The 10,686-nt window shown below is 33.0% G+C and overlaps 1 protein-coding gene across 1 annotated transcript in view; it reads right to left on the reverse strand.

The window, feature by feature from the left end:
- LOC142979993 (uncharacterized) overlaps window positions 1-9,966 on the reverse strand; it is a 69,331-nt gene extending 59,365 nt beyond the window's left edge. Inside the window, exon 1 of the mRNA XM_076125250.1 lies at window positions 9,776-9,966. The gene's annotated coding sequence lies outside the window, so the exon portion shown is untranslated. The remainder of the gene's footprint in view (window positions 1-9,775) is intronic.
- Window positions 9,967-10,686: the final 720 nt, after the last annotated feature.

Genomic DNA, 10,686 nt, shown 5'->3' on the forward strand with positions numbered 1-10,686 from the left:
CAAAGCCTAACCCCTCCCTCATTACGGGAGGAGACCCTTGCCCAGCAGTGGGACATTAATGGGTTAAATTTTATATAACTTAGCAATACGTAATACTATAATGCCAACATAAAACAGAAAAATAAATTAAATGCTACAGCTCTGGCGCGTAATATCTAAGTAAATAAACAGTGAAATTTATTATAAGGAAATAAATAATGAAAACACTAAACAGGTATCTAGTGTTAGAGTATCTACATTGTCATCTCGTAGTGGTATTTTCCGCCATTCGCGAGTCTCCGTGTGACCATAAAGTTTACTGTTTATATTTGCTCATGTAACGAAACAATACATGTTTATGTATTGATTTACGTGCGCTATTAAATTTGTTTACTATATTTCAAATTGTAAATCAATTTCGTTTGATAAATTATGAACCTGTACCTTCTCAAAATTAAAAAGAATCAAAACGTCAGACATGATTTAAAACGATGATATTTTGATAAGTATCCTTCTATATTTATAAAGTAAGGAAAATATTGGTCAATAATATCTTCAAGTCGTTCAAGTTTTGTCAGATCCAGCTCTAGAGGTCAGCTTAAAGGTAAACGGTCCATTAAAACTAGACCTGAGCGTTGGTAGCCATCTTACAAAGTCACAAACTCGTCGTCTGACCGCGAGTGGGCGAAGGCAATTCACATTCAGCCTTTAATTTCATTGAACTCTGAGCCGTACCTATCAAAATTTTGTATTTACATACGTATTGGAATAAATTATTAATTAATAGTTAAATGTCACTTGTTTAATTAAAATTGAAATTTTAGTTTTTTAGGTTTACTAACTTAAATTAATTGTCACATAAAATTTTATGTGAAACTAATCAATGCGAGTACGACTGCTCCATTTTCAAAATTAAATGTCAAATAGCACAACAAAAAAATGCAATTCTTTTCTAAATCGACCTTTTTCTTTGGCTTGATTACTAATAGAGTTTCTTAGAAAAAGGTTTTATGTCTTAGTTAATTCTCTAGTTTATGACGCTAAACAAAATACCCTTGTACTTGAGAACGAAGATATTATACTCAGAACTGTAATTATTTATTATTTCACATTCGCACGGAACTATTCATCATCTATTACGGACACTGGCTGGATTGAATTTCTCTTGAAAGATAATTAATCACCTTTATGGTTATATCATATTGGCCATGGATGATTTGAATTCGTGCTATTGTGTGCAACGTAATCTTGTTGAGGAAAATACTAATGACGTTATTTTCTATGAAAATAAAACAATACGCTTTTTACAGACAATAATAGGATTTTTTAAATCTTTGTTCTTTGATGACGTCTTTATGAAATTCTAGGTCAAACGTTGGTAATCTTTAAGTCGTTTTCATGAATATAGACAAACATTCTACACTTTAACCGTAATAATACTAGCGATAAACCTCATTTTACATACTTGTCAGTTAAAAAAAAAATCTAAATATATTTTGCTCTCGATATTTTCAATGATCTGATAAAACCAACTAAATTATCGAAACGACCAAATCAAATTATATTATAGAAAAGCACCTGTACTGATTTTTTTGCATAGCGAAGGGTGTAAAACAGATTACATAAAAAGAAACCTGAAGTTTTATATTACTTATCGCGGTTTAAGTTCTATCACCACGTAAGTAATTTTTAGCAACTTTTCAGGGGAGAGAAAATTCAATTTCGTCTTTCGATTGTTTAGCCAATGACATTAAAATGTCAAAACTGCTAAAAATTACTTACGTAGATAAAGAACTTTAGCGACGTTCTGTATGTAGTAAAGTCTATTAGCTACTATATAATTAAACATAAGTTTACTTGTTAGGGACGGGCCAGTTGTCATCACATAACGTACTCAAGTATGTATGTGATCTTTGAACTATTACTTGAACCCATTTGCTTGTTGCATTACCCCGTGTTGCGTGCGTAATTACAATTAAGTTTATACGCAGTAATTAATATACTTAATATTGGTAAGGTTAATTACAAAACAATATAAATTATATATTTCTTATTTATCACGGATTTTTATGTGGAAAGTAGAATCGTTTCTGTAAATTAATCTTTAGTAACATGTTATTATCATTGCAATATTATGACAAATATCGTTGTACATAATGTCCGAACTTAGTCAATTTACAATCTTAATTTCTTTAGTAGAAAGCCTTATTATTTTTGAGTTATGATAGCTTATTTTTATTTAGCAAAGTATTCAAATATAAGTATTGACCGTAATTATACACATATTATATACAACACTGAAATGATGAATTTGTCGAAAACATAAATTTTTCAAATTATCAGCCTATGTTAAAATCTTCTCGCTTCAGAAGGTAGTTCTTTATAAGGCTCTATGGTTTAGCGCTAATAGCGGTCTGTGTGTTAATCTGTTGGGTACTTAGAACAGGTTCTGGTGACACTAATACCATCACAATGTGGGCTTAAAGCTCCTGCGCAATTATTAGTACTATATATTTAAAGTGTTATGGCTAGGAAAATTACTTGCTAACATTGCACCTTTGTGCATATGTATAATATATGAGTAGGAAAAAAGCAGGGAGAGTAGTAAAATGAAGACGGATCTCAATATGGGGTTATTTTTAAACATTTCGTATCGTGGAGACCTGCAAAGAGCAGAGTACGTCTGTCTTGTAGAGAGCTGGAGTATTTTAAAGCTGAAAAGACCCGTCTGTCATAAATATAAAAAAAATATATCTTAGCTCTCAGTCATTTTAGATTTTTCTTCAATTAATTCAGATAGGTAGTCTTAAAATACACAAGTTTTCTACCAAATAATTGCGGTAGTTGAGTTTCGCAATACAAGTGTAAAGCGTTTTTCTATAACCCCTACTGAAATTCTATTTCAAAACAATCATTTTTCATTACTTTTTTAAACCACGATTGATGTGTTAGTATGAAATGTTGGCATGTTAGTCGTTCGATTTGGACCAATAATTGAATAGTACCGAGTGGTGGCTTGCAATGCGAAAGTAAGCCGCCGGCAACCGGTCGAGCGAAGGCCGTCCGCCCGCTTTTGTCTAACGCTTGTGCGTGAGTCACGAGAGGAAGCGGGAGCGGGAAATGTGAAGGAAATCCTGTATTCTGTTCTTTGATGCTCAGTTTTTTGTGTCGGTTGATTAGTTTGTTATGGCAAGATGGGGCAGATATGAAGTTGAATTTTAATTGCAAAATTAAAACAACGATAATCAGTCAAAAAAGATGTTGGTTTTTATAGACGTATTGCCAAGGTTTAAATTACAATGAGCTGGTCAATTTACATGTAACATTTTTAAAGGTTTGGTTATTCATACTCTTATCAATTTGGTAAACATTACGTTAACTATAATTCTGCCGAACTGAATGCCAGATGTCTGGTGTAATAAGGTCATCCGCTTTCTCTTAACAATTGCACCGTACCCAAAACTGCAGAAATGCAGGCGCAAAAACGCATAGTGCACGCTGGCAAGTCGCAGCGCACGACGCCGAAACATTCTCCCTCTCTCTCGCTCACCACCCGTCTCTGTCACACTGTGACGACTGTTTGTAAATACACGACTGCAAGTATGCTGAAGCTGTATATTGCATTATATTATATGTATACAGAACCTGTATTGTGGCTAAAATATTGTCAAATGTTAGGGACTTTTTCTCCAATGATTTTATTGCGACGCGACGCAAAGGTATTGTGTTCTTTTGTTTTTTTATTTAGTTTAGAGGAGAGTTTGGATCCTTCTGTAATCATTTTGAGATTTGTTATTGTAGCACTAATGTCGAATTTAAATCGAGAGCCAAGTGGTATTGCAATTTTCTTATTTCTATTGAATTTTTTTCATTAGTAACCGGGTAAACGGTTTGCGGCGATAGGCTCGAGTATTTGGATACACACCTGCCTAAAACTATGGGCACAACATTCATCGTGATATTAATTTAAAAACTGAAGTTTAAAGCAAGCAAAAGGTAGCGAAACAACATCGAAAAACCTGTAGAGGTGGGAATTTTATCACAATCTATGTACAGTGTATTTGAATACTGTCACCTGGTTAATACACATTGTTATATTCACCTAGTGATGTGTTTTGCCGTTTGTTTCATCAATACAGGAAGTGAAACATTAGGGGGTGTACACAATCACAAGGGTTGCGATTTGAACGCTCTCCCCAATTATACAAACTTTTGTTATGAAATACTATTACCCAGTTCATTATTGTTAGAGGAATTTAAACTAGTTTGTGTTAAAATGGATCGATAAATGGAAAAGTTTTTTTAAAGTTTCTCTGTTTGTCAATTGTCATTACCTTGTAGTAGAGTCTACAAGGTAATGACGTCTCTTTTATGAAATATGTTTTTAGTATTTCCTTTTACCTATTTTCAATTAACTTTTATACGTTATTTTTTGTCAAAACCTCTGGCAAAAAAAAAATATAATTTAATTAATTATTATTCATACACAGCACTGATACGCAAATAAAACCAAACAATACGTTTTTTATCTAAGCGAATATTTTTACTGAATCCAAGAGACGTCAGCAGATAAAATCTGGCCTCAGTTTTGTTAACGCGTTTGATCTTCTTTCATTTATAATCTGTGGCATTCCTCCAAGGTTGATGTTAGGAAAACTTGCATAGACTATTAAATGTCGCTATTCTTTATTGTGGACTTATTTAACATTCTAAATGGCATTGTCGTTTTATTATTAAGGCGTTATAAATATATTCTAAATGCGACCGTTATGCTTTTGTTTTTACGATGAAACTACTGATTTTATTTGGATTAATACGAAAGAATAGCTTTAGAATGCTGACTGAGTACATTTTAAGGCTAGAGCTCTTGTTGAATTAATTAATGTTATATGGTAGAGTCAGGGGTGAGATATGAGTAGCAAAGAGGAGTAAAAAAAGTAAAAATATAAACACTTTGACAAGATGTATGGATATAAATAAAACAAAAAAGTTACATATGATCGTAGCAAGTGGCGTTACTTATTCTGTCTACCCCTATATGAAAAAGGCCTGATCTTATATACGTATGTAGACACTGTACAGATGCAAGTTAATCGACCACACCACCATATTTTAACCATGACAAAGCCACAAGTAAGAAATTACCATATCATACGTCGGATTTCAGGAAGTGAGTATGAAACACAAAATTGTCGCTAAACGAGTAATTTTTCCATCAAACCGTAGACTGGTTCCGAAGTTCAAGCTATGACCTTGACCACTCGTGGTGGACACACGACACACTGGCGGAATAACATTTGCATCCTTGTATGGACAACTATTTGACAATCACTAATGTTATAAAATTAAGTTCTCTAGCTACGTTTATCTGTCTGTTCGTGGTAAACTCGAAATGCCTCGAAACTGAAATAGATAGTCATTTAATTTTTTTTTGTGTGTTACAAATAAGTTCGTAAATCGGGAGAATCCGAGGCATATCGTTAGTATAAGTAAAATATGACTGAGCAACTTTGTTACAAGTAAATAATGCATATCAGGCCACGGATAATATTTTTTTTCTTCACCAGAGCATTTTTAGAGACAAATTTCTCAATTTTGCCTCTACAGATTAACAAACACACAAACTTCACAAAATAAAAATCCATAGGTACACAAGATTCTACTCAACAACCATCTTTTTTTTATAAAAAAGGCGGGAACTATCTGTCAAGATGACAGCATCCTAGAACGTTTCTAAATTCAAATGAAAGTGCATCAACTAAGTTTAAAAGGTATGTGAAGCACATGCTAGTGATGTAACAGTTTCGCCACTGGCATGTCATGAGTGACGCGCTGCTAATCGAGATGCCTTTCCCTTCGATTAGGATACCAGACTAATATACATATGTGCACTTTATCTTGTGAATTGAAAGTGTATTTGTATATGAGACCGATACAAAAAATATGGGCTATTAAAATGCTCCTGTTGGGCTCGGCTTTTCTACCGGAAAGAGCAAGAGGTTGGGTATTGAGTACACCTTGCTGGCCAAGTGCGGATTGGAGTCTTTGCACGAGAATTAAAAAAATATATCGACTGACTTATACATTAAATGGTTTCTCAATAAAAATCCACGCAAGATCATATTTTACGATTGTATAAATGAAAAGTTACAAACGTTCCTTAGATAATGAGGTAGAGTCATTTTACAAAATATTTTTCCAAAACCAATACTTCGTTTAGTTTTATGCTAATAAAAAAAATATTAAAAATATCTACTTTCGATAATACGAAAAGTTATAGGTAAACATCGGGTAGAAGCAAGTTCAACAGATTGCTTCATTACGTGATAATAATTATAAAATTACGTTCGTTACCTAGAAAAGTTAGGTAAAGTTGTATTACATAGATACTTCGTAACCTATTAGGTTAGCCGTCTTAGCCGTCTCTATTAACCAATGTATAGATTAAGCATATTCATGTTAGTTTATACGCCAACGTTTATAAATACGATGTCTGTTTGTTACTCGCTTCAGCTTGCTTCAAGTAACGAATTTATTTGACACACAAATTGACTTTATATACCTAACCTGAATTCATACATAGGATGTGGATAAGGATACAATTTTTTACGACTTATAATACTACTATGCGTTCATCTAAGTTGTAAGCTAACTGTATGCAAAATTTCATGGGAATCCGTTCAGTAGTTTCGGTATAAATGAGGAACAATCACAGATTCGTTCTTAAAATCTCGCATTCATTACATTAGCAAAACTTGGAGTGTGTTTTCTATAATAAAATCTAGTTAATTAAGTCAAAAAACCAATACGTTTTGCCAATTCATTATCTTTGATAAGCTGAAGGACACACGGTCACGACACCAATATACTTTTAAATACTAGTATTTAAATACATAAATAAAATATTAGAAGCAATATCTCGATCGATGCAGCTTAAACGTGGTGAATAAAAAAGGTAATTCATTTTCGATAAAATTTCGCATACATAGTTCTCCTAAGTAATAAAAAATACCAAAGTTAAGATGTTTAGAGATGTTCGAATGGATGTTCATTTCCCAATCGTGCTAAAACTACTGAACGGACTTTGATAAAACTAAACAGTGTTGTAGCTTAAGTAAGAGAACAACATACAAGCTTAGAAAAAGTTCAGACAGTTCTGATGTTTTGTCCATGAGGGCGAAGTGGCGGGCCAGAGCTAGTACGTGATATTTTTCAGCGCGAACATTTTTTATAATATTGTATAGTTGTTTACATCAGTAAATTCGGTAACCATATATTTTTGAACAAAGTGAAAACATACTTCTTAGCAATATAGACTATAGTCTAGACTAACAAAAAACAGTGAACAGATACATATAGGTTTATACTAATTAATATAGAGCGTCCATCAAGTCACTTATATCAGTGTATCGTGTTTGTAAATATAATTTGAATATCATCGATAAATACATAGCAAATATCGTTATGATTTTAACACGATTTGAAAAACACTTCATTATGTACTAAGTACTGTGACTCCGTCCGCGGGAGATAAATTCTATAGGTTTTTTCTTTCACTTAAAACCGTTTTTGCTACTTCTGGTTAAATATTAGGTAGTTTACCTGTTAGCATTTTGACAGTTGTTTTATTACATTAATCACTTTATCCAGCAGGTAGGTTACCGAACACTTATTCTTAAGTATAGAAAGTGAACCAAAGACGTCAATTTTATAAATTTTCGTCACAAAATGGCAGTCATTTTTGTTGTTTTTTAATTAGAGCTAATGTAACGTTAGACTCAAATGACATTTAGTGGCATATTTTGCTTAAAAAAGCAACAAACATCCAAGCAGATTTTTTACCAAACCATTTAAAACTGCAGCTCCATATTAATATTCAAATAACCAATCAAATTCTTATCTAATTGCTTTCGCAATAAAGTTCACATTGCCTCATATAGCTGATAAGCAAAAACTCATGACATCGTTGTTACATAAGTAAGTAAATATAATTATGTTCTTTACTTAACTGCTTAGAACCCTGTGTGAAGCGTGATGATAAGTCACGGAGAAACATTTAGTTTGAACAAAAACATAATCTTTACGTATGAAGAAATATCGACACTTTAAGTTATTGAAAACTTATATTTCTTACTTCCCTGTTTTTTTATATTTTTGATGATTAAAATCCGTTTTTTTTATTAAAAGCTAGCATTATTCTTAACAGTTACCTTTGGACTACATTATTTATACGTAACTTGACAAAAAAGTAAAGATTTTCAAATTCTTCTCGTACGTCATCTATCAAAAAGGTCAGAATTAATGGTCAAAAGTAAGTTGACTATGGAAGAACAGCCCGTAGTAAAATAACCTGCTTTCTTCTTAGCAATACGAAGTAAATATTAGCAAATATATATGAAAAATAAGAATTGATTCATAAAACTACCTGTTTTCTAAAAAGTAAAACGGACAATCTATCGTTTTTCTAGTCTTATTTATCTTTATTTATCCTGATGGTAGTCAAATCGTACCTTCTTCTTAAGAATGGTATAGGTGCCGCAAAACAACTTGAACAATTTCGCTACATCTTAGTGAACGATTTTTAGGTCAGTTTAGGTATAATAGCTTTGCGCAAAGGCGAGGGCGTTTCAGCTTCGACCACCCAACTGGTATAACAGCCAACCAAGTGTCCTCTGCACTGGGTCTACATTCTGTTTACTATCTTATACCGCAAATTTGGTTCAAGTTGTTTGGCGACGTCTATATATTGTAGTAAAACTCTTTCCATTACTCTGTACTGTACTTCCAAGGAGTCATTAAATACAGAGCTTATACATGGTGCGTTTTTGTTATCAGGTAAGTACTTAAATCTTAGTGAAAGGATTAACTGAATACTTAAGTCCAGCGACTATAAAATAAGAAGGTCTTATGCTAATACCGAGATAAAGTTCCTTACGCCTTTTTAAAACTGAATATTGCAACTCATTATGTCTATTGAGCTATACATAAGTTGATCGTGATTCCATGTAAGGTCTATCTCTCTATCTTTCGTATGGTTAGTGGTCAACCTAGTGTCAAAGTTGTTCAAGCCTCCCGAGCCTTTGACATGGCTTAACGACTGTTATCTTAATTGACAACAACCGGGACATTTTACGTGCCCTCCGAAGCACGGAGACGCTTAGTCCAAATACCACTAAGCGCTCACCCATCCAAAGAATGACCGCGCCAACGGCTGCTTAACCCACAGATCGTTCACGGACCGGTGTATTTAATTAATAGCTAAAACGCAATTTCCTGGTTCAATAAATAGTTATTAAGCGTGTAATAAATTGTATCAATTGTCCGCTATATTGCATTCAAACCATTGTCCTTAACTTAGATACTTTCCAATTCTTACTATGTTAAGGCTTTAGTACAATTACAAAAGTCTGTGTCGTAATTTGAATACTAAACTACGTAACATATATCGTTTCGACATTAAAAAAACTGTTTAAAAACCATAAAATGACTTAATAATTAGTATTACTATTTCCGAATAGTTACTAAAATAGTATAATTCATCCATTAGTATCGTTGATAGTTTTATTACGAACATCTTCGCGTTTCCGTTGGAACGTTAAAGCTCATTATGTAGCTTCGTCGCTCGTTGATATCTTTTCTTAAGACATTCCATGCTTTGCGGCAAATATCACTTAAATACGTACGTTTATTGACTGAATTGTTTATATTTTACCACATTTTTTTTTATTTATAAGAAGATTGAATTAAAGTAAATGAATAAAAATAAAAATTTGCACAAAAAAAAAAAATCACCAACCTGTTCAAAGAAGTGGCACAACCAAATTAAAAAATAAAAAGAAAAAAAAATCACACGCACAAAATCCCAGACAAGTTCGTTGCACAGCACTTGGAATATGAATTTGAATATTCAAAATTAACGGATAGCGCGCGGGTCGCGTTCGTTCGGAGCGGCGGCGGTGGCGGTGCGCGCGCGAGTGGCGGCCGGTGGGCGATCACGTGCTGCACCCGGCGACACCTGTTACCCAACCGAGTAGAATACGACACCCCGATGCATTTTTTTTTCTTTCAAGTTTTTTCCCTTTTCCGCTTCCTTTTGATATCAGACGTCAGATATCTTGCGACAGGCGTGTTTTTAAATATAGAACGCTTGTTTTTTTTTCTGTGTTGACGGAAAGAGTTTCGTGATTGTCTATTTTGATTTAACTAAGGTTGTATTGACATCTACTACTAGCTATATTCAATTTTATAAGTCACTTTTTTACAAAATAAATAATACATATCTTAAAAGTAATGATATAAACTAGCAATATTTTTTTCCTCGTCGTCTAGAATATAATTGGTCTAAACTGTGTCATAGCAAATAACTGAAAGTGATTATTCTAAGAGTAAGGTATAACTCAGTCACTGAAACAATTCCTTTCTAATTATTTATAATGAGACTCGAAAAAACCTCCAAGGTTGCCATTGAAACTTTCAATAAGTTTTTATTACGGAAAAACGATATTCATTACATTAGGACATGCGTTTTCCGTTTAATTAAATTAACGTATTGTATTGAATAGTTAAAAGGATATTGTTTAAATTATCTATCAATTGCATTTTAGTGTGAAATTATATATTTTCGAACAATTACATGTTTCCATTTAGATTTATTGATCTCCGGTACACCTGTTTTAACTTCGGTACAGTGGCCTATAATTATAATTT

Source organism: Anticarsia gemmatalis, chromosome 2 (genome assembly GCF_050436995.1).
Source record: "Anticarsia gemmatalis isolate Benzon Research Colony breed Stoneville strain chromosome 2, ilAntGemm2 primary, whole genome shotgun sequence".
NCBI classification, from domain to species: domain Eukaryota; kingdom Metazoa; phylum Arthropoda; class Insecta; order Lepidoptera; family Erebidae; genus Anticarsia; species Anticarsia gemmatalis.